The sequence below is a fragment of the Coffea arabica genome, chromosome 1c, assembly GCF_036785885.1.
Source record: "Coffea arabica cultivar ET-39 chromosome 1c, Coffea Arabica ET-39 HiFi, whole genome shotgun sequence".
NCBI classification, from domain to species: Eukaryota; Viridiplantae; Streptophyta; class Magnoliopsida; order Gentianales; family Rubiaceae; genus Coffea; species Coffea arabica.
Genome location: NC_092310.1, coordinates 6466843 through 6492387, shown reverse-complemented (window position 1 = coordinate 6492387; position 25545 = coordinate 6466843). Strand labels below are relative to the sequence as shown.

The following is a 25545-nucleotide window of genomic DNA, read 5'->3' as shown; positions in this document are numbered from 1 at the left end:
TTGCTTGGCCAACCTTCCACATTCAACCTACTTCATGTTCTTTGAATGAAATTCAAATTTAACATGATCATGCATGAATATAACTTAAACATGAAACACCTTAAATGCATGAAATGCAGCAATTGAACATGAAAACTCCCTTTTTGCCTTAATATAAACACCTTTGCAATTGAGATCATTTGCATGAACTCTTGTCATTGCCACCTACAAAACACACAAAAACATTAATCGAAGAACTAAAACTTACTAAAAACAAGAAATCGTTGGGTTGCCTCCCAATAAGCGCTTCTTTAAAGTCAATAGCTTGACTATTTCACCTCATTTTTCAAGGAGGCTTAGTTAACGAATAATCCACCATTTTTGGACGTGGTGGATCATTAAAAGGTGACTTTATAACAAAAGCCACAAGATCTAATGATGTGAGAAATAGAAATGACTTACCTATTCCAAGTGTTTCATAGATATTACCTTGAATATGCACCACTTGAGAATTCACCAAAGGAAATGTCATGAGAGTATCTTGGGCAGGAGTACCTTTAAAACCTGTACTTTTTATGCACTCCTCAAGAGGGGTGAAAATTGAGCCATTAAAACTCACCTCTTGAGGTTCAAAGTTAGTTCCAAAAATATTATCATGTGAAATGGATATTTGCTCATTAAAACACTCTTGAGATTCATCATTTTCATCAAAATGCAACCCATTTTCACATACAACATTTCCACCATTCATGCTAGGATCATTTTGCAAATTATTAGAAGAAATAACTTCACACAATACATTCAATTGCTCATGTATATCACCAAAGTGAGAAGCTAATTCATCTAACCTTTCCTCAATCCTATCAAAACGGTCAGAGGTTGCATTTGCTAGCTTTTCTATGGCTAAATCAAATTGATTAGAAAAATTTTCTACAGCTAGCTCCCAAGATGCATTAGAATCATTAGCTAATGGTTCACTTTCTAACTCCCAAGGCAGAGGTGCATTAGCTAACTTCTCTATTGCCAACTCCCAAGATGGTTTTGATTCATATTGGACACTTTCAGGTTGGTGATCATAAAAATATGAATTATCACTATAAGTACATTGATTATTCCAACCATAAGCAGGAGAATTGCTCCAATTAGCACTATATTGATCAAAACAAGGATTGTAATGCTCTAATTCATCATAATAATCCACATTTTGTGCTTGCATACAAGTATTAGTAGCATGATAACCTCCACACAAGTCACAAATCATATGATAAGAATTAAAAGTATTAACATTCCTCCCTTGCTCAATTTCATGCATAATTGTGTCCATTTGAACTTGTAACATGATTACATCAAATTTTGCCTTTAAGCACTTCAAACCATTTTCAAAAGACATACCTTCAGTAATTTCTTGGTTACCTCTGTTGAAGGAGCTTTGCACTTGGTAATCATCCGTTGCCAATCTTCCACTTCTCAAGCATTGTCCTCCAAATTGACCTACCCTTCTCATTACCTAAAATTGCTTTTAACCAACTTAAGAGCAAAATTAGTAAGAAGAATAGGTGATAAAACACATACACACATAAAACACAAAAATAACAGAAAATAACATTCACACTATAACTAATGAAATGTCTAAACTAATAAAGTTGCTCTTCACACCGATATTGCCAAATCTTCCCCGGCAGCGGCGCCAAAAACTTGACGGGTATTTTACATACGTGCAAGCTAAAAAATACCGAATTACACCCGTTCACTGCAAGTATACAGATCAACTAGTAGTTTAGGGTATATATCGGGTCGATCCCACAAGGAAGAGTGAACAATTACCGGTATTACTAAAGCTTCTCTATTATTTAGACTATCAATAAATTATAACAAGTAAAATCTACTGAACTTATGCAAGAAAATAACAAATAAAAGCTCCTTAGGTTGTGGTATCCCTAACTACTCATGCAAGTGCTACATTTGGATCATTGAATACTACATTTAGGCTAGTTATGGTGTAATTTCCTTAAACATGTGAAACCTACTTTCGTAGTGAATCAACTATACTCATAACTAATCCATACCTATTTTCATGGTTATGAAATTAGCTACAAGTTCATTTCTTCAATGAAATTACATGAAATGAATCACTAAAAACCACATAAGTGCACCTCTACTTTCGTGAGTGTACTCCCTATGTTTAGCACCTCTTGAACTAGTGTTAAATCTCAATTTTCATTGCAGAAACAACACCTTAGATAATCACAATCAATGGTACCAGATTAATCATGATTTAAAGAGCCAAAGTGCTAAATAACTTGCTTAAATCATAGCAGTCAAATAACCAAAGAATAAACACTCACAATCATAGAAAGTTCAACCAAACCCAAGGTATAAACTTTAAAGACACATATTAAACACAAAATCCAGAACTTGTATATTAGCTAAACTTGGAATCAAGTACAAAAGATAAAGAGTTTGGAAGGAATACAACCCTTGTCACATGAGCTTTCTTCCTTGCCTTCTTCATCCTCCATCTTCATCCTAATCTAGATAATAAACAAGAATGGAAAAGCTACACTACTCTATACTAAGCTAAACTAACACTAGGAAGATGAAAGAGCTACATTTCTGCAGCTTCAAGCTTTCTCCCGTAGCTCACTCTCTATTTTTCTGCTATGAACTCCAATCTCTCCTATCTCTTCTTGGATCCCCTTCAATCTTGCAATCTTGGCTATTTTATGATGAAATATGGTCAAGAAATGAGGCCTCCACCTTCCTTTTACAGCTGGAGATGTTTCTCACATGTCTAGCATCCCATGTGAGTTGGTGGAGGTGAAATTGAGTTTTCCGCGTAAAAAGCAGACCTCTCTGACCACAATCCGGCCAGAAATCCGGCCACAAATCCGGCCAAATTCCGGCCGGATTGCTACAGTGACCATTTGGTCACTTCTGGTTCAATTTCCAGCTCTGCTCCGATTTTGACTCAACTTCAACTGAACTTTTCTTGATGATAAAAGCTGATTTAGCTCTTGACCAAAACATAAATCTTGTAGCCCTTTGAGTTAGCTTTCCAATGCATCAAGAATCACCTCATTTGGATGTGTGTAGGTTGAGAAATGACCGAAATACCCTTACCTGCTCAATGCCCTGTTCCAGTTTCGACCAGTAGAAATTTGCTATTGTAATTCGGCATTTTGATCCGGAAAACCTTCAAACTGGATTTAGATGTCTTCACCAAAGTTGTAGATCTATCTCTTATCTTCAAATTGGTTCAAGAATCATCTTAATCCGATCACTGTAGCTCAAGTTATAGCCGAAATACGAAAATGTGTCAAAACTGTCAAAATACACAAAATCCAAGTAAAAAGTGATAAAAACCTCATTTAATCACTTAAAAGCATTTTTCACCAATTATAGCCAAAATGATTCATATTCTTCCAATAATATAACCAAAGTGACTAAAAATAATATAAAATATCATACAATTATTACGTAAATTAGTCACTTATCAAACTCCCCCACACTTAAATCATTGCTTGTCCTCAAGCAATCCACACATAATCAAATGCAATGATTCAAGAGGTGAAACAATATATGCACTTTGTCCAATTTAATTCCTCAAGACTTGGAAAATAATCATTATACAATTATTCAATTTACACTAAATACTCATAATATCAAGTAAAGGAAAGATAATTATACCCTAAATTCAACAAGTTAAACTTAATCTCTTACCCTAACTTAATTTTACAAATAAGTAAATCACATAGTCAATTTATAGCCTTCCTCCTCCTTATAATCATCTTTTTCTCAAAATTCTATAACTAAGAGGGATTTATTCACACAAATTTTACTTAAATAGTGAGAATGCCTTTTTACGCGAAAATCGACACTTTTAGGTGAAGATCCCCGGTTACTCAACATTTCACTTATTCAAGTTGCTAATGCATACTCTTAATTCAAGTACCTTTTTACGCGAATGTCGACATTTGTAGATGCCAACCCCCGGTTACTCGGTAGGTGAATCATTGGAGTAGAACAATTTTTATTTACTTTCTTTTCTTTTCTTTTTTTTTCTTTTTTTTTTCTTTATTTTTCCCTCATAGAAAAAAAATATATATAGAAATAATCAAAGGAGGAGTATAACCTTTTATCAACTATATCAATCACTTATTTATAAAATTAAGTAAAGAGAAGAAATTTCATTAAACATGTAAAATTATAGGCGTAATTTTCCTCACTTTACCGAATATACTTTCTAAAATGTAAAAATCCTAATTGCATAATAACCATTTCCAAGTTAAATGAGGACTAAACTTTTCAAAATACATATAACATTTCAACAATTGGAAGAATTAAACACTTAAGGTTGGAATACTTTGGCCCTTTTTGAAATAAAAATGAAAAAATTGAAGAACTTTTGGGCCATAGCGAAATATTGGACATGATGTTAGAAAAATTTTGACGGAGTTTCCCCATATAAATGGAAGAAAACTCCCTGCCAACAAACCCAATTTCAATCAAATTATCCACATGGCAAATAATTCAAACACAATTCCAACATTTCTAAGCATTTAAATCCACAAAATATCATCACCTAGCAAGTAAATGCAAGTTCAATATTTTCCTCCCCCACACTTAAACTTCACATTGTCCTCAATGTGAGAAAAAGAAAATAAATAGAGTAAAAGAAAATACTGCTCAATTGAACTTGCGCAATCCGAATCCATGTCCAAGTGATGAATTTCCAACCGTATTTGAAAAAGAATGGAGAGTTCACTTATTGCACCCTGAAAAAGACAAAATCAAAACAAATAAATTTCTTAAAAATAAAAGGTTGCAATCAACAAAATCATGCAATTCAAGGAAAAAGGAAAAATGATCAAGCATGTGGAACCATACAATGTTCAAGGGATAAAAACATGAAATGAGCTAATCTTTGCTAATCAAATATATGCATTAGTATCCAAAGCAAAGGGAAGCTAATTTCACACCAAAAAATCCACAATCATGAACAAAATAAGTTCCATATATACATTTTGTCATCAATGATCAAATCCCCGCAAGTACAAAAGTAATCTCAAAATGGAGACAAACACACCAAACCAAAATATAGATGACCTTCTTGAGAATTCATGAAATACTAAAAACCATTGAACCACAAGGATTATAAGTGCATTTATGAATTTCATCAATTAAGGTCATCTTCAATTCACCTCTTCTTTTAGAATTACCTAAGAATTTACGAAATTATTCAACCAAGCACCTTTTCATTCATTAGGTAATCTAAATTACTCACATGAATATCATAAACTCCCACAAAACTAATTAAAATGCTACATTGGCCACTTAATATGCAACTTGATCACTAAGCCAAATTAAGCATAAAATTAGCAAAATTTCACCAAATAATGACAAACTCATGAGTTAAACATCACCAATAATCATCAATAAGCTCAATAAGCACAATGTAAAGCACCAAACTTCACAAAATGAAAAAAATTCGAAATTGCCCAAAAATAGAAAAAAAATAAAAATTGGCAAAATTCAAATAACAACATTTGGTGAAGATTTGTTACCTCAAACTTGTTGGTTGATGATTATGGATGCCAATGGTGATGAAACCCCCAAAAATTTCACTCCAATTCGGCCTCAAATGAAGAGTTCAAAAATTTGAAACCCTTGTTCTTGCTAAGCTAAAATCCGAATTTAGACTTGTTTTTGAAGAATTTTTAGCTATGAAATCATCTCTCAAGTAAAAGGGGAGTGTTTTGGTATAGTTGGTTTGAAGATTGGATGGTGAAAAGAGTGAGTTTAGTGAGTAGTGTGTGTTTGAGGTGTTAGTGTGTGAGTTGGGTTGAAGAAGAAGGAAGAAAAATTGTGAGGAATCCGTGAAATGGATTCATCTTACGCTGGTTACTGTTCACAATCCGGCCAGAAATTGGAGGGATTCGTGGAGGGATTCTGGGCAAAAAAAAAAAAAAAATTTTTGTTTTTTTTTTTTTTTTTTTTTTACTGTTGCATATCCGGCCAGTTTTTGGCCGGATTTCCGGCCGGATTATTGGCCGGATTTGCTACAGTGGATTTTTTTTTAATTAATTAATTTTTTTTTTTTTTTTTACAATCCGGCCAATTTCAGGCCGGATATTCGGCCGGATTCTGTCCAGAATGCTCGAAAAATTTTTCTTTTTTCCCCTGACTATCCGGCCTTCAATCCGGCCAACATTTGGCCGGATTTATGGCCGGATTTACTGCAGAAAAAGCTGTTTTCTGCAGTTTTTCCTCCAAATTTGCTTGGCCAACCTTCCACATTCAACCTACTTCATGTTCTTTGAATGAAATTCAAATTTAACATGATCATGCATGAATATAACTTAAACATGAAACACCTTAAATGCATGAAATGCAGCAATTGAACATGAAAACTCCCTTTTTGCCTTAATATAAACACCTTTGCAATTGAGATCATTTGCATGAACTCTTGTCATTGCCACCTACAAAACACACAAAAACATTAATCGAAGAACTAAAACTTACTAAAAACAAGAAATCGTTGGGTTGCCTCCCAATAAGCGCTTCTTTAAAGTCAATAGCTTGACTATTTCACCTCATTTTTCAAGGAGGCTTAGTTAACGAATAATCCACCATTTTTGGACGTGGTGGATCATTAAAAGGTGACTTTATAACAAAAGCCACAAGATCTAATGATGTGAGAAATAGAAATGACTTACCTATTCCAAGTGTTTCATAGATATTACCTTGAATATGCACCACTTGAGAATTCACCAAAGGAAATGTCATGAGAGTATCTTGGGCAGGAGTACCTTTAAAACCTGTACTTTTTATGCACTCCTCAAGAGGGGTGAAAATTGAGCCATTAAAACTCACCTCTTGAGGTTCAAAGTTAGTTCCAAAAATATTATCATGTGAAATGGATATTTGCTCATTAAAACACTCTTGAGATTCATCATTTTCATCAAAATGCAACCCATTTTCACATACAACATTTCCACCATTCATGCTAGGATCATTTTGCAAATTATTAGAAGAAATAACTTCACACAATACATTCAATTGCTCATGTATATCACCAAAGTGAGAAGCTAATTCATCTAACCTTTCCTCAATCCTATCAAAACGGTCAGAGGTTGCATTTGCTAGCTTTTCTATGGCTAAATCAAATTGATTAGAAAAATTTTCTACAGCTAGCTCCCAAGATGCATTAGAATCATTAGCTAATGGTTCACTTTCTAACTCCCAAGGCAGAGGTGCATTAGCTAACTTCTCTATTGCCAACTCCCAAGATGGTTTTGATTCATATTGGACACTTTCAGGTTGGTGATCATAAAAATATGAATTATCACTATAAGTACATTGATTATTCCAACCATAAGCAGGAGAATTGCTCCAATTAGCACTATATTGATCAAAACAAGGATTGTAATGCTCTAATTCATCATAATAATCCACATTTTGTGCTTGCATACAAGTATTAGTAGCATGATAACCTCCACACAAGTCACAAATCATATGATAAGAATTAAAAGTATTAACATTCCTCCCTTGCTCAATTTCATGCATAATTGTGTCCATTTGAACTTGTAACATGATTACATCAAATTTTGCCTTTAAGCACTTCAAACCATTTTCAAAAGACATACCTTCAGTAATTTCTTGGTTACCTCTGTTGAAGGAGCTTTGCACTTGGTAATCATCCGTTGCCAATCTTCCACTTCTCAAGCATTGTCCTCCAAATTGACCTACCCTTCTCATTACCTAAAATTGCTTTTAACCAACTTAAGAGCAAAATTAGTAAGAAGAATAGGTGATAAAACACATACACACATAAAACACAAAAATAACAGAAAATAACATTCACACTATAACTAATGAAATGTCTAAACTAATAAAGTTGCTCTTCACACCGATATTGCCAAATCTTCCCCGGCAGCGGCGCCAAAAACTTGACGGGTATTTTACATACGTGCAAGCTAAAAAATACCGAATTACACCCGTTCACTGCAAGTATACAGATCAACTAGTAGTTTAGGGTATATATCGGGTCGATCCCACAAGGAAGAGTGAACAATTACCGGTATTACTAAAGCTTCTCTATTATTTAGACTATCAATAAATTATAACAAGTAAAATCTACTGAACTTATGCAAGAAAATAACAAATAAAAGCTCCTTAGGTTGTGGTATCCCTAACTACTCATGCAAGTGCTACATTTGGATCATTGAATACTACATTTAGGCTAGTTATGGTGTAATTTCCTTAAACATGTGAAACCTACTTTCGTAGTGAATCAACTATACTCATAACTAATCCATACCTATTTTCATGGTTATGAAATTAGCTACAAGTTCATTTCTTCAATGAAATTACATGAAATGAATCACTAAAAACCACATAAGTGCACCTCTACTTTCGTGAGTGTACTCCCTATGTTTAGCACCTCTTGAACTAGTGTTAAATCTCAATTTTCATTGCAGAAACAACACCTTAGATAATCACAATCAATGGTACCAGATTAATCATGATTTAAAGAGCCAAAGTGCTAAATAACTTGCTTAAATCATAGCAGTCAAATAACCAAAGAATAAACACTCACAATCATAGAAAGTTCAACCAAACCCAAGGTATAAACTTTAAAGACACATATTAAACACAAAATCCAGAACTTGTATATTAGCTAAACTTGGAATCAAGTACAAAAGATAAAGAGTTTGGAAGGAATACAACCCTTGTCACATGAGCTTTCTTCCTTGCCTTCTTCATCCTCCATCTTCATCCTAATCTAGATAATAAACAAGAATGGAAAAGCTACACTACTCTATACTAAGCTAAACTAACACTAGGAAGATGAAAGAGCTACATTTCTGCAGCTTCAAGCTTTCTCCTGTAGCTCACTCTCTATTTTTCTGCTATGAACTCCAATCTCTCCTATCTCTTCTTGGATCCCCTTCAATCTTGCAATCTTGGCTATTTTATGATGAAATATGGTCAAGAAATGAGGCCTCCACCTTCCTTTTACAGCTGGAGATGTTTCTCACATGTCTAGCATCCCATGTGAGTTGGTGGAGGTGAAATTGAGTTTTCCGCGTAAAAATCAGACCTCTCTGACCACAATCCGGCCAGAAATCCGGCCACAAATCCGGCCAAATTCCGGCCGGATTGCTACAGTGACCATTTGGTCACTTCTGGTTCAATTTCCAGCTCTGCTCCGATTTTGACTCAACTTCAACTGAACTTTTCTTGATGATAAAAGCTGATTTAGCTCTTGACCAAAACATAAATCTTGTAGCCCTTTGAGTTAGCTTTCCAATGCATCAATAATCACCTCATTTGGATGTGTGTAGGTTGAGAAATGACCGAAATACCCTTACCTGCTCAATGCCCTGTTCCAGTTTCGACCAGTAGAAATTTGCTATTGTAATTCGGCATTTTGATCCGGAAAACCTTCAAACTGGATTTAGATGTCTTCACCAAAGTTGTAGATCTATCTCTTATCTTCAAATTGGTTCAAGAATCATCTTAATCCGATCACTGTAGCTCAAGTTATAGCCGAAATACGAAAATGTGTCAAAACTGTCAAAATACACAAAATCCAAGTAAAAAGTGATAAAAACCTCATTTAATCACTTAAAAGCATTTTTCACCAATTATAGCCAAAATGATTCATATTCTTCCAATAATATAACCAAAGTGACTAAAAATAATATAAAATATCATACAATTATTACGTAAATTAGTCACTTATCAGATTCTAAGCCATCTTGGGAGTTAGCTATAGAAAAATTAGCTAATATGACTTTCGACCGTTTTGATAGGATTGAGGATAGAATAGATGAATTAGCTTCTCACTTTGGTCGAATACATGAGCAATTGAGTGCATTGTGTGAAGTTATTTCCTCTAATAATGTACAAAATGATCCTAGCATGAATGGTGGGAATGTTGTATGTGAAAATGGGTTGCATTTTGATGAAAATGATGAATTTCAATTGTGTTTTAATGAGCAAATATCCATTTCACATGATAATATCTTTGGAACTAACTTTGAGCCTCAAGAGGTGAGTTTTAATGACTCATTTTTCACCCCTCTTGAGGAGTGCATTGAAAGTATAGGTTCTAAGGGTATTGTTGCCCAAGATAGTCTCATGACATTTCCTTTGGTAAATTCTCAAGTGGTGCATATTCAAGGTAATATCTATGAAACACTTGGAATATGTAAGTCACTTCCATCTCTCAGATCATTAGATCATGTGGCTTTTTCTATTAAGTCACCCTACAATGATCCACCAAGGCCTAAAATGGTGGATTATTCGTTAACTAAACCTCCTTGAAAAATGAGGTTAAATAGTCAAGCTATTGACTTTAAAGAAGCGCTTATTGGGAGGCAACCCAATATTTGTTTAAGTTGGTGTTACTTTGGAGTGATTTTATGTTTAAAGTATAAGTTGATTAATTTTGTTGTTTTTCATTTGTAGGTTTTGAAAAAGTGACCAAATGAGGTGAAAAGGGCGAAGTTTGATCAAAGATCTCAATACCTCAAATTCAGTAATTATGGTTTTTGATGCATTAAAGAGGTTTAGAATGCATGTTTAGATCATTTTACATGTGCGTGAATGGTTTATTTTGACATAGAAATGATCTAGGGTGTATTTTGAAGAATTGAGGTCAAACTGAAAATTGCAAAAATTCTGCAATAAGTGCAGATTCAATGGATCCGAGCTCGGATCCATATGGATCCAAGGCCTCGGATCCACTTCTGCAATCAGAGAAAAACTTTGAGCTTCTTGATCCGAGCTCAATCATCATGATCCGACCTCGGATCCTTTTAAAAACGAAGGCTTGGATCACTTTTCAACTCCACTTTTCTTCATGTCGGCTTGTTTTTAGTAAGTTTTAGTTGTTCGATTAATGTTTTTGTGTGTTTTGTAGGTGGCAATGACAAGAGTTCATGCAAATGATCTCAATTGCAAAGGTGTTTATATTAAGGCAAAAAGGGAGTTTTCATGTTCAATTGCTGCATTTCATGCATTTAAGGTGTTTCATGTTTAAGTTATATTCATGCATGATCATGTTAAATTTGAATTTTATTCAAAGAACATGAAGTAGGTTGAATGTGGAAGGTTGGCCAAGCAAATTTGGAGGAAAAACTGCAGAAAATAGCTTTTTCTGCAGCAAATCCGGCCATAAATCCGGCCAAATGTTGGCCGGATTGAAGGCCGGATAGTCAGGGGAGAAAAGAAACTTTTTTCGAGCATTCTGGACAGAATCCGGCCTGAAATCCGGCCAAAAACTGGCCGGATTGTAAAAAAAAAAAAAAAAAAAAATTTTGCCCAGAATCCCTCCAGCAATCCCTCCACGAATCCCTCCAATTTTTGGCCGGATTGTGAATAGTAACCAGCGTAAGATGAATTCGTTTCACGGATTCCTCACAATTTTTCTCCTTTCTTTTTCAACCAAACTCACACACTAACACCTCAAACACACACCACTCACTAAAACACCACTTTTCACCATTTAATCTTCAAATAACCTTCACCAAATCACTTTCTCCCATCCTCTAGAGTGAATTTCATAGTTCATATTTTTTCAAAAACAACTCTAAAGTGATTTCAAGCTTACCATTAGTTAGGGTTTTACCTTCTTGAAATCACTCAATTGAGGTCAAATTGGAGTAAATTTTTTGGGGGTTTTCACATCATATTCATCTCTAAACATCACCAAACCACCTTGAGGTAACAATTCTTCACCTAACTTTGTTATTTGAATTTTGTCATGATTGAATATTTTCTATTTTTAGGCAATTTTTAATATGTGAAGTTAGGTCATTTCTTTGAGCTTATTGATGCTATTGGTGATTGTTAGTGATGACTATATTTTGTGATTTGCATTTATGGTACTTATTTGGTGAATTCTTGCTAGTTTTATGCTTAATTTGGCTTGATGACGAAGTTGCATATTAAGTAGCCAAATGTAGCATTTTAATTAGCTTAGTGGGAGTTTTTTTTTTATATTTATGTGAGTAATTTAGATTATCTAAGGAATGAAAAGGTGCTTGATTGAATGATTTCGTGAATTCTTAGGTAATTCTAAAAGAAGGGGTGAATTGAAGATGACCTTAATTGATGAAATTCATAAATGCACTTATAATCCTTGTGGTTCAATGGTTTTTAGTATTTCATGAATTCTCAAGAAGGTCATTTATATTTTGACTTGGTGTGTTTGCCTCCATTTTGAGATTACTTTTGTACTTGAGGGGATTTGATCATTGATGACAAAATGTATAATTGGAACTTATTTTGTTCATAATTGTGGATTTTTTGTGTGAAATTAGCTTCCCTTTGCTTTGGATACTAATGCATATATTTGATTAGCAAAGATTAGCTCATTTCATGTTTTTTGAACATTGTATGGTTCCACATGCTTGATCATTTTTCCTTTTTCCTTGAATTGCATGATTTTGTTGATTGCAACCTTTTATTTTTAAGAAATTTATTTGTTTTGATTTTGTCTTTTTCAGGGTGCAATAAGTGAACTCTCCATTCTTTCTCAAATACGGTTGGAAATTCATCACTTGGACATGGATTCTGATTACGCAAGTTCAATTGAGCAGTATTTTCTTTTACTCTTTATTTATTTTCCTTTTCTCACATTGAGGACAATGTGAAGTTTAAGTGTGGGGGAGGAAAGTATTGAACTTGCATTTACTTGCTAGGTGATGATATTTTGTGGATTTAAATGCTTAGAAATGTTGGAATTATGTTTGAATTATTTGCCATGTGGATAATTTTATTGAAATAGGTTTGTTGGCAGGGAGTTTTCTTCCATTTATAAGGAGGAACTCTGTAAAAATTTTTCTAAAACTTTTCCAATATTTCACTATGGCCCAAAAGTTCTTCAAATTCTTGCATTTTCATTCAAAAAGGGCCAATTTGTTCCAACCTTAAGTGTTTAATTCTTCCAATTGTTGAAATGTATATGTATTTTGGAAGGTTTAGTCCTCATTTAACTTGGAAATGGTTATTATGCACTTAGGATTTTTACATTTTAGAAAATATATTCGGTAAAGTGAGGAAAATTATGCCTATAATTTTACAGGTTTAATGAGATTTCTTCTCTTTACTTAATTTTGTAAGTAAGTGATTGATATAGTCGATAAAGGTTATACTCCTCTTTTGATTATTTCTATATATTTTCTATGAGAAAAAAAAAGAAAAGAAAAAAAATAAACAAATGAAAAAAAAAAGAAAAGAAAAGAAAGTAAATAAAAAGAGTTCTACTCCAATGATTCTCGTATCGAGTAACCGGGGGTTGGCATCTACAAATGTCGGCATTCGCGTAAAAAGGTATTTGAATTAAGAGTATGCATAGCAACTTGAATAAGTGAAATGTTGAGTAACCGGAGATCTTCACCTAAAAGTGTCGATTTTCGCGTCAAAAGGTATTTTCACTATTTAAGTAAAATTAGTATGAATAAATCCCTCTTAGTTATAGAATTTTGAGAAAAAGATGATTATAGGAGGAGGAAAGCTATAAATTGACTATGTGATTTGCTTATTTGTAAAATTAAGTTAGGGTAAGAGATTAAGTTTAACTTGTTGAATTTAGGGTATAATTATCTTTCCTTTACTTGATATTATGAGTATTTAGTGTAAATTGAATAATTGTATAATGATTATTTTCCAAGTCTTGAGGAATTAAATTGGACAAAGTGCATATATTGTTTCACCTCTTGAATCATTGCATTTGAGTATGTGTGAATTGCTTGAGGACAAGCAATGATTTAAGTGTGGGGGAGTTTGATAAGTGACTAATTTACGTAATAAGTGTATGATATTTTATATTATTTTTAGTCAATTTAGTTATATTATTGGAAGAAATGAATCATTTTGGTTATAATTGGTGAAAAATGCTTTTAAGTGATTAAATGAGGTTTTTATCACTTTTTAGTGGGATTTTGTGTATTTTGACAGTTTTGACACATTTTCGTATTTCGGCTATAACTTGAGCTACAATGATCGGATTGGGATGATTCTTGAACCCATTTGAAGATAAGCGATAGATCTACAACTTTGGTGAAGACATCTGAATCCAGTTTGAAGGTTTTCCAGGTCAAAAAGCCGAAGTACAGAGTTAATTGCTATTGGTCGAAACTGGAACAAGGCATGGAGCAGGCAAGGGTATTCCAGTCATATCTCAGCCTACACAGATCCAAATGAGGTGATTCTTGATGCATTGGAAAGATAACTCAAAAAGCTACAACTTTCATGTTTTAGACATGAGCTGGTTCAGCCTCTAACATCAAGAAAAGATCGGTTGAAGTTGGGACAAAAATAGAGCAAGTGATCCACACTCGAATCCACTATTCATCCGAACCCTCGGCTGTTTCTGGGATAGTGGAACCGAGCTCGGATCCATACGGATCCGAGGTACTGTAGCAGCTCGGATCACTGTAGCAGCCCAGATTTACTGTAGCAATCCGGCCTGAATTTGGCCGGATTTGTGGCCGGATTTCTGGCCGGATTGTGGTCAGAGAAGTCTGCTTTTTACGCGGAAAACTCAATTTCACCTCCACCAACTCACATGCGTTGCTAGACATGTGAGAAACATTACCAGCTGTAAGGAGAAAGTGTAAAGCTTCATTCCTTGACCACCTTTCATCATTAAATAGCCAAATTCATTGCAAGAGGAAGAGAAGGGAGTCCATAGCAGAGATAGAGCAAGAGAGAGAGACATACGGGAGAAGCTTGGAAGAGCAGAAATGTAGTTTTTCCATTCTCTTAGTATTAGTTTAGCTTAGTATAGAGTAGTATAGTTCATCCATTCTTGTTTATTATCTAGATTAGGATGAAGATGGAGGATGAAGAAGGCAAGGAAGAAAGCTCATGTGACAAGGGTTGTATTCCTTCCAAACTCTTTATCTTTTGTATTTGATTCCAAGTTTAGTTAATATACAAGTTCTGGATTTTGTGTGTAATATGTGTATCTAAAGTTTAAGCCTTGGGTTTGGTTGAACTTTCTATAATTGTTAGTGTTTATTATTTGGTTATTTGACTGCTATGATTTGAGCAAGTTATTTAGCACTTTGGCTTCTTAAATCATGATTAATCTGGTACCATTGATTGTGATTATCTAAGGTGTTGTTTCTGCAATGAAAATTGAGATTTAACACTAGTTCAAGAAGTGCTAAACATAGGGAGTACACTCATGAAAGTAGAGGTGCACTTATGTGGTTTTTAGTGATTCATTTCATGTAATTTCATTGAAGAAATGAACTTGTAGCTAATTTCATAACCATGAAAATAGGTATGGATTAGTTATGAGTATAGTTGATTCACTACGAAAGTAGGTTTCACATGTTTAAGGAAATTACACTATAACTAGCCTAGATGTAGTACTAAATGATCCAAATATAGCATTTGCATAAGTAGTTAGGGATACCACAACCTAAGGAGCTTTTATTTGTTATTTTGTATAATTTCAGTAGGTTAAATTTGTTATAATTCATTGATAGTCTAAATAATAGAGAAGCTTTAGTAATACCGGTAATTGTTCAGTCTTCCCTGTGGGATCGACCCGATATATACCCTAAACTACTAGTTGATCTGTATACTTGCAGTGAACGGGTGTAATTCGGTATTTTTTAACTTGCACGTATGTAAAATACCCGCCAATAGTAATTTGAAAAAAATTCTAGATTCCTACAAAAATAGGTTGCTAACTCCACTGGTATCCAAGAATTTTTTTTTTTTTGGTTTGTCCATGCGAATCTTTTTTTATCTGATGGAAGAGAAACGAATATGATAGATAGTTTTCTTAAAGCACGTGACAATATATATTGAGTTTAAAATTACGAAGGAACTTTTTTTCTATGGAGAAAAATCACCTAAAGGGCCATATAAAACTACCAACTGGTATAGTTTGTTTTGATCAGTAAAGTGAGCCCCAAACTATTTTTTAAAGAAGGTTTCTGTAATTTTTTAAATCTAGAAGTCACTTCATGCAATCATCACAAACCCCAAAAGAGGTTTGTGAAATTATCCCATTTAACTTTGAGGGAATCCTGGGTGGGATTGGAGATGTTTTTATTAGAACATTGTATTGATCATGATGCACTTAGTACGCAGGCATTCTCAACTCAATAGGTGAAAATTGCAAATTGAATTAGAGTTCAGAAAAATCACAAAAATAGGCCAGCACATTTGAGATGTGCACTTTTTTACTTCCTCTGTTCTAGAGTTAAGTAATTTGGTTCCTTCCTTACACATAGGAATGGCAATTTCAGGTATGGCACAGTGACACTAACAAGAACACGATATGAAAATATTTGTGTTATAATTAGACGGCTCAATTATAACCCAGGCACGTAACACAATGCACTTATGACTTTAATGATCAGCCATATCAGGGAGTTCTTATTTCTCTATTTCTTTATGAGTTTGTGTTCCCACCAAAATTTACACAAAACTTTTCAAATAAAAACAATTAATTTACAAGAAAATTTTTTTTGATTTTCTTTGATATTTGTACCAAAATTCTTTCTATTCTCTTTTAGATCTATAGTTCAAATAGTTTGGTATGGATTTTTTATCTAAATATGTTGTTAGAGCCAAAGGTTAAAGGTAAGGCTTTTAAGAATTCACAATGAATATTTTAAGCAAAAAAAATTTAACAAAAAAATGCAATAATTGGAGTCCATTGTATGTTGATTTATAGTAATTTTTATTCCCTCCTATATTTATCTTGATAAAAGTCTAAACTATTTGTTCTTTCCAAAGTAGAGTATTGGAATTAGATCTTTTTATGAACCCTTATGGAGCATTGAAACTCTTTAAGAAATCACACAAAATTTCAAACAATAATAGTTTCAATTCCCTCCTAGCAATTGCTCGGAACATGAAGTGCGTTGCCTAATATTTCATTAGTAATTTTTTTATATTTTGTGGTGTTTTATTAGTTTTTTTTTTTTTTTTTTTTTTTGAAAGAAGACTTGTTTGCATTAAACATCACAAGCAAAAGTAAATCATGAATGAAAATGAACAGGAAATAAAGTTCCCGGCTGCAGGTATTTAGTTAAATCTATCTAGAAGAACATCAAAAGCATCATCCTGAACTGTAATCCACTGTCAATCATATCACAAAATTTGGCTTAACAAAGAAGTTTTTCCAAGCTAATGGAAGATAACACGGCACTCCTTAGACAGCTTATGAATATCTGCTACCCAAAAAGATCCAAGTCATCTCCTTGAGCCTAGGCCACAAGGGTGCTGGCAGTAGTAGATTCATATTTCCAGTTGGGAGGGAGCTTCTTGGTCTTCTTGTAGTAGCGAGCGAGACGGTGAATCCTGCTCTCCACCAGAATCAATCTGAACTTGGAATCCTTGTCCTTCCTGTTCCTCTCCAAATGCTTCCTGATTGCGACGGCCTTCTTGATCAGATGGTACAGATCCTCCGGAATCTCAGGTGCAAGCCCGTGAGCCTTGAGGATACGCAAGATCTTGCTGCCAGTGACACTCTTAACCTGCGCTATACCATGAGAGTCACGAAGAATCACACCGATCTGAGACGGTGTCATTCCCCTCTTTGCAAACTTGCAGATGTTATCGTCAACATCCTGGGAGGAGATCTTCAGCCAGCTTGGGGGAGTTCTCTTGTAAGGGAGAGCCGATGCAGAAATACCCTTACCGCGACTATGCATACGACCCATTGTGACGGAGTGTGGCGCTGGTAGCGGAGGCGCGATGTGCTCAACGACCGACTTTTACCTTCGAATGGCCACAAACCCTAGCACTCCTCTAAAGTCTAAACTCGGTGTTTTATTAGTTACTTTCATCTAAAAGATTAAATGTGTCAAACAAGTTATAACACAACGACACCATGTTTATAAATAGGTTACGATACGAACATGACCCATATTTTAAATTTTTTTAATCTAAGTCAGTAGCACTAAAACTAAGATAGCTCTTGCTTTCAAATGTTAATAATATTAAAACTTCAAATGTTAACAATAATATTTATTTTAATTATTTCTCATGAAACTATTGTTGAAAATGAGTTTTAGGATGAAACTAGAATGTTTCGATTATGTGAGGCACACTCATTATTTTTTATATTAAAATTGACGGTTAAAATGTTTTCCCACTAGGTTTTTGCACAAATTGCTCTCATAGTGGTAAAAATTAGTTAATAAATAGGTTTTTTGTGACAATGAACAGTATGGGTCTATAATTTATCGGTAAGAGAAAGTGATAATTGTTTTAGGTAATTAAAGTGATAATTATCCCTTGTAACATATACTTCCAAATTGGCCAATTGGTGCTGCAATTGTACATTGGACATTTGTCTTGTACTTCTTCCTTCCAGAAGTAATTGTGATTTAGTGGAATCTAACTTTCTAAGGAGACATGTAATCATATTATTTATATTAGCTGGCTTGGCATAAATTAACAAATATCACCAATTAATTCAAAATAATTCACTCATTAAGAGTACATGGAGATGCCAAAAAGTTATATTTTAGAAGGAAAAATTTAGGAATTAACTTAAATCATTTGCTGACTTTGGAGAAATGACTCTTATTTCGAAACAATAAAAACAAGAAAAAATATAATATTACTAATGACATGAAAAATGCATGCATTTGGCACATCTAGGATGACACGATTGATCATTTAGCTACCTTTAGAGGCATCATTAATATTGCTATTTGTCCCTGACATAAATGTTTTCAAAGATTTGGCAAGCTTTTCCATTATGGTTCAAAGCATCAAGAACTTATTTTGATATTTTTGGACTTTGCTTCAATACTCATCCTTTCCTATACTTTTCAAAAAACAATATAGCTGTTAGGTTCCCTTCCCTTATCCTGTGCTATAGGCTGAGCCCACTTTGATTTATACTAGCCAGGCGTACTTGTGAAGTTAACTTTCCACACTCAAAACGCCGAAAGTTGTTATTTGATAGTGAGACAATTGTACATTTTATTTGATGGTATTTGGTCTCAATTTTGGCCACTTATTATGCAAAGTAACAGTCTTCTGCCCATAATTGGTATTTATGTCAGTTGCAAGCAATTGGTGTCAAAAGTGATGAAAAGAAGCCAATTTTCAGAAGACTATTCATTTCAAAGCGTGCTCACGCCAGAGATCGTAGAGTGACGTCCAAAAGACGGACCGCGGGACTTATCCCTAGAAGCTGTCGCCATTCTTGGGAGACGTGTTTTGAAGCTGCGTGGGATTAGGAAACATCTTCAGAGAATACCTTTGGCAACAACTCAAGGAGGAAAATAAGAGAAGCTATCCTTTATAGGAACAAACTCTTTGTTAGCTAAAGAGACGGCGGCGGAAACACTTTAAATAGGGTAGCAACAGACTAATAATCGCATCTTTTTCCCTTTTTCTTCCTAACGTGAGTCAGACATTAGTCATTCTACTTTCTTTTCATCAACGAAATTCCATTAAAACGTCGGATTGCGTCAACAGCATGAAGTCAAGCTAAATTCCTTTATCTAATTGAGGAATAATCAAGGCCTGGTGCACGGACAATTGTGAGATCTTTTTAATTGTTCTGCACTATTCTAAATTCTGCGTTCGTGGGTATTTAATTATTCTTTGTTTTAATAGAATATTATTGTTTGGATTTATTGGATCAATGTGGCCCGTTGTTCAATTGTCTGAATAGTATACTGCCAGTTAGGACGAGGGTGCGTATCACTTAATTGTCTTAAATTAGTAGCAAACTGCACAATTTCATCGCCTCGCAAGTGGTTTAATCTGTGTTGTAGGAATAGTTAAGCTAGTTTAAATGAACCCACATGTGTTTTTGTTAACTAGAATTGGATCTCTCTAATTCCTAAAACTATGAATACATTAAATCCTACGAGCGTCTCTGAGGTTGTCTATTTTGCAAGGGAGTAGTTTAAGAGCGTCTCTGGATTACCTTATAATTAAGGAGAGATTGGTAGTTTGGCGGTTGTCAAATTATTAGAACTAATTTACTTACGAACGTGTGAATTATTCCAGGTATCTATGATCAATTGCGTGAGCCAGTGCCCAAATTATTTGCTTGACTAAACTATGTGAATTAATTGTTTATTATATTCTTTAGCTACTGCACTTTTTGCAAATTGGAAATTCAGTACCCTTACATCTTTAATTTATTCTTTATATCTCCCTTCCTAAAACCCCCCAAATTATCTGTGTAATAAATCTGCCTGTTCCCTGAGGAGACGACCCTACTCACCACTATACTCATTTAGTTTTGAGAGTAGGTATTGATATAAATTTTATTTTTGGTAGTTTGACAACCACCATTATTCTAGCCTGGTGTACTTGTGAAGCTAATTCCGTGTTCAACTATGCATGTTCCAATTCCGTGGCTTTTTTTGTTGTTCGATTTTTTGCTTCAACCCTTGTCATATTTTTACTTTGTTTTCCATCACGTTTATCTATTTCTTGCAACACTAATTTGGTATATTGGATATACCACGTAACATACTCACACAGGTAACAAAATAAAGAGTGAAATAGAGATTCGAACCAGAAATAGGAGAGAGAATTTGGTGCAAATTCTCCTTCTCTCACTCAGGAATAGAATAAATATGAGAATGCGTAACAAGTCTTGGCAGGTACCAAACCTTCAAAAGTTTCAAACCCTTTTTTTATTTTTTTTGGCAGTAACGCCCTCCTACACCCTTTCCAAGCCACCTCACAAAAGGAAAAGAAAAATGGCAATGCAATTTCGAGTGAGACACAAGGAAGCAGAGTTGATTGTTCCTGCAAAAACTACCCCCCAAGAAATAAGACCACTTTCTGATATAGACGATCAAAAGGGCCACAGATTTCATTTACCCATGATTATGTTTTATAGCTATAATCAGTGCATGGACGAAAAGAACCCTGTTGGGGTGATTAGGGATGCAGTAGCTAAAGCACTTGTTTATTACTATCCCTATGCCGGCAGGCTCATTGAAGGGCCTACAGGTGCAGGTAAGATTTTTGTCAACTGCACAGCTGAAGGGGCGGTGTTTAGAGAAGCCATTGCGGAGGTTATGCTCGAGCAACTTCGTGACTTCATCCGGCCACCTAGGCCTGTCAACGGGTCGGGTCTAGACCCGGATCCGGACCGGATCCGTGAAATTATTGCGGGTATGGGTAGGGATTTAATTCCGTTTTCCGGATCCGGATCCGGATCCGTTTTGTCAAACAAAAAAACGGGTCGGATACGGAATATAGTATTCCGGCCCATATTAGACCCGGATCCGGATATAAATGAATTAATAATTTTAAATATATATATTTATCAATATAATTTGATTAGAGTGATGTATTTTAATAAAGTTAATTTGATTTCTTTTCTTATTTGATTTTTTCTTTGCATTAGTTAAAAATTAGTTTACAAATATATTTTTTTTCATTTTTATTAGAAATTATAAATTTTGCTAAATTTGTTCGGGTAGACCCGGATCCGGATCCGGGACCCGCCGGACCCGGATCCGGAACATAGAATAAAAGACCCGTCGGGTAAACGGGTCGGGTCCGGGTCCGGCATAGTAATTCGGGTCCGGGTCCGGAATAATGAATTCCGGCCCGGACCCGGCCCGTTGACAGCCCTACGGCCACCATGTCCTTTCTCAAAGGAGTTCTTAGTGGATTCTTTTGGCTCTACAGAGATCTTGGATAGTCCATTGATGTTGATTCAAGTGAGCCAAACATTCCGGTTAACTTTTGTCTCTTCATCTTCCAGCCAAATTGAATATCTCTATTTGATTATTTATTAATTGTATAGATAAGTTGAAAATAGAGTAAATTACAAATAACCACTCTGTGGTTTAACAAATTGTGACGTGAACATCCAACGTTTCAAAATATCCACATAATAAATAATGGATGGAAAGCACCTCCTATTGCAAAGATTGACCCAACATATCCACATAATCACTTTATAGTTTATAGTTGTATCCAACATGGTTTCACGCTAGGTCTATTTTGTACTTAAACAAGAATAATTCTAGCATTTCAATTAATGACATTACAAAGATCATTTTTCATCAAATTTTTACTTTATATACAAGTACAAATTGTCGCGCCCCATTTTTAAACGAAAAATAAGGTGTTTATAAAAATGATTTTTTGGATTTATTTTTGAGTGAAAAAATGAATTTTTAATTAGAAAATAAATAAAGAAATGATTGTTGATTAATTTTGACTGAAAAAATGACTTTTTGATTTTAGGAAATAAATAAAGAAAATGGGTACAAATGGGACTTTAAAAGTGCGATGGTTTGACCCAAAATAATAGTTTAAAAAGCGTTTTTAATGAAAAATATGAGTCGCCACTTGGTATTGAGTTAAGGCGTGCCAAGTTACCTAAAATGAATTTTTAAAGAAAAAGTAGAGAAAACCCTTTTTAAACGATTCCAAATTTGCGAAAATCAAGAGAAAAGGGGTCGGGAGTCACATTTGAAGAAAGGGAAGGCAAAGATAAGATCCAATGCACTCTTTCAGCCTAACCAAGGCTAGTTGCGTGATTTAGTAAAAATTTGCTTATTTTAACCTAAGAATTAATCACATTTGGTCACTATATGAATACAAAACCAAAACTTAGGAGGATATCGGGGAGTCGAAATATCTCTACAAAGTTTAATTGGTGCAAATCACATTAATTGTGATGCCCAAGAGTGACTCTTTGAAGAGGTCACGAATATGCAAGAATATGAGGCTCGAAGGAAAGAAAAGAAAATAATAATTATACAAATATACATTACCTAAAGGAATGCATCATAACGGGTGCGGGGGGGATAAAATTCGTGACTTTAATCTTCCCTTTAATAGAGGGAATACGAGCGTGCTATGGATAGAGAGTCATACTCGTCCATATCCCATATTCGAGAGGTATTTCTCCTATCTAATCAAGCAAATGATCTAACTTAGTTTTAATTTCCTTAAATGAAATGCAAGTTTAATATTATGTCTCACACATAGGGATAAGGAATATACATATAAGGGAAATATGGGATAAGGAATATACATATAGTGGGAATATGGGATAAGGGATATACATATAAGGAAAATGTCATGCAAAATGATAAGGATCCTAAAAAATGAAAAAATATGCATGAAATATAGTGATTTGTCACACAAACATGATCTAACATGTGGACGGTCCCTAAGGGTTTAGCGTTAGACTAACCCATATCTACATGTTCTCACTAGCATTGGACTAACGTGAAATCAGAACAAAGGGCCACAACTAGTGTTGGACTAGTGTGGTGTCGGAAAAAAATACCACAACTAGCGTTGGACTAGTGTGGTTACGTCATGCATTTATTATAATCAAACAAATCATATAAACATAATAAAAGCGAGTAAATACATAATATCACATAAAACACATAGCACATAAGCATGATATCTAGATGCAAGCCCTAAGAAAGTGAATAACACGTAAACACACAAGCATGCAAAACACACAAAGCAAATAAAACGAATAAAGAACTAACTATTACATTTGGGGGCCATAACTACAATCTAAAAGGGGAAAGAATGAAGTGAAATGAAATAATAACCTAACTATTATAATTTGGCATTTAAATGCCTCTCAAATAACTAAAAATAAAATAAATTAAAATAAATATTCAAAAATTAAAATAAATAAAGTAAATAAATAGAATAATAAAAAATTCAAGAAAAAGCATGCAATTACACACATAAAATCACATAGGAACACATAACGTCAAATAAAATCAAAATAAAGGAGTAGAGTGTACCTTCCTTGAATTGGTTGTCTAATGAAATGCAATTTTCTTATTTACCCTCCAAAACAATAAAATAGTCAAGGCATCACTTTAATTAACAAATAATCACAAGAAACGAAAATAAACACGAAATTGAATCAATCAAATTGTTCAAATAAAAATAAACAACCCATTTTTGATAAATTAAAACAAACAAGGACCCAATTGAAATAATTAAAGAAGTTTGAGGGGTCAAATTATTATTATTACAAATATTAGGGATCTAAATTAAAATAAATTAAAATTAATGGCTTAAAATGAAACCTACCAAAACAAAACTAAAATTCACAAAAAAATAAATGAAAAACCATTTGTTACAATTAAAAAATAAAAATACCCAAAATTTCACTAAAAATCCAAATCAAAATCATAAATCTCTCAAAAACTATTAAACCTCAAATTTCATCCGAAAATTCACTAAAAATCTATCCAAAAATTACATTAAATCATATCAAAATTGATATGTTATTAAAAATAATAACATGTTAAAGGGACAAAATTGATTAATTTTCCAATTTTCTGGGCTATAGTGACAATATTTGAAACTTGAGGGGCCAAAACGCAATTTTTAAAACCTTTCACGCAAAGCTTTGAAGAAGCTATTCTTCTTTTGAAGCTTTCCTGCAACTGTATCATCACCATCCGGAAACCCATTTACCCAAAGTTACTCCAAACTTGTTTCCAAGTTTCGGTTTGAGCATAAGAGGCTACATGGCCTTCTAACAAGATCACCAAGCATCAACTTGGCTTTCCAACTTACGGCAAGAAAGCAGATCTTTGGACAGAATGAAACGGGCGAAGGGGAAGGAGAAAAAAATCAGAAAAAGCCACCATGTGCAGCTAAAGGAAATTCAGCCCTAATCAAATTCTTTACATGTTTTGTCTCTCCTTACTTTATAATAACAAAGAAAGAGTAAGTCACCAGAACACGACTTTGACTATCCTAGAAATAACACAACGCATATTGCAATTAACCGAAGAAAATAATAAGAGAACTGATTAACCGAAGAACAACAGCATCTCTTTGACTTCAATGGGAGTTTATCATGCCTATGGTCAGTCATTATCAAGCATAACAAAAACTGATGAAACTAGAAAATGAAGCTGACAGCAAAACAACAAGAATTCATGTCCGATGATCTTCAATCATCATAAAACGTTAAACTAACAAGGGAAGAAGTTGCAGTTTAGCTGTGGATGTTTGCACAGTTGAATGGAGGTGAAATTATCCCCACGGAGTGCTTGTTATTTGCTGGAATGAAGCAAAGAGAAGCTTGTTGCCGAAATTTCAGCACTGATGAACCCAAAACTTGGAGCTTCGAGTTGGCCTTCATAGAATGGTTTTCCTTAAATGATTTCTACACAAAAATTCTTCCAATACGTCTCAAGATGGTGCAGAAGTAAAGAGATTCTCCTAACAGCTAGAAATTTGGTCGGAATTCCACCCTGGACACGGCTGCTCCGCCAGCCTGGTTGTGGGTTTTGCAGAAAAATCTTCTGCACTCTCTCTCAATTTCCACTGGTTTCCTTTTCTTTTCCCGCTGTTTTTCTTTCTCTTTGTTCCTCCGATTCTCCCCAGATGCTTTCCCAGACAGATCCTCCTTGCTCCTTTTCTTTCCTCCCCCCTTGTCTCTTTTTCTTCCTCCTCCTTTCTCCCGTGAAACCCTTTCTGGTTCTTTCCTTGCTCTTCTACCCGAAGCTTCCTCCCTCGGTTCTCCTTTCCCCGCAACTTCTTTTCCTTCCTTTTGCTTCCTTTTTTCAGCCCGTCGCCTTC

The 25545-nt window shown here is 34.4% G+C and overlaps 1 pseudogene; it reads right to left on the bottom strand.

The window, feature by feature from the left end:
• Positions 1 to 17007: 17007 nt before the first annotated feature.
• On the bottom strand, positions 17008 to 17794 carry LOC113706299 (small ribosomal subunit protein uS15 pseudogene; annotated as a pseudogene).
• Positions 17795 to 25545: the final 7751 nt, after the last annotated feature.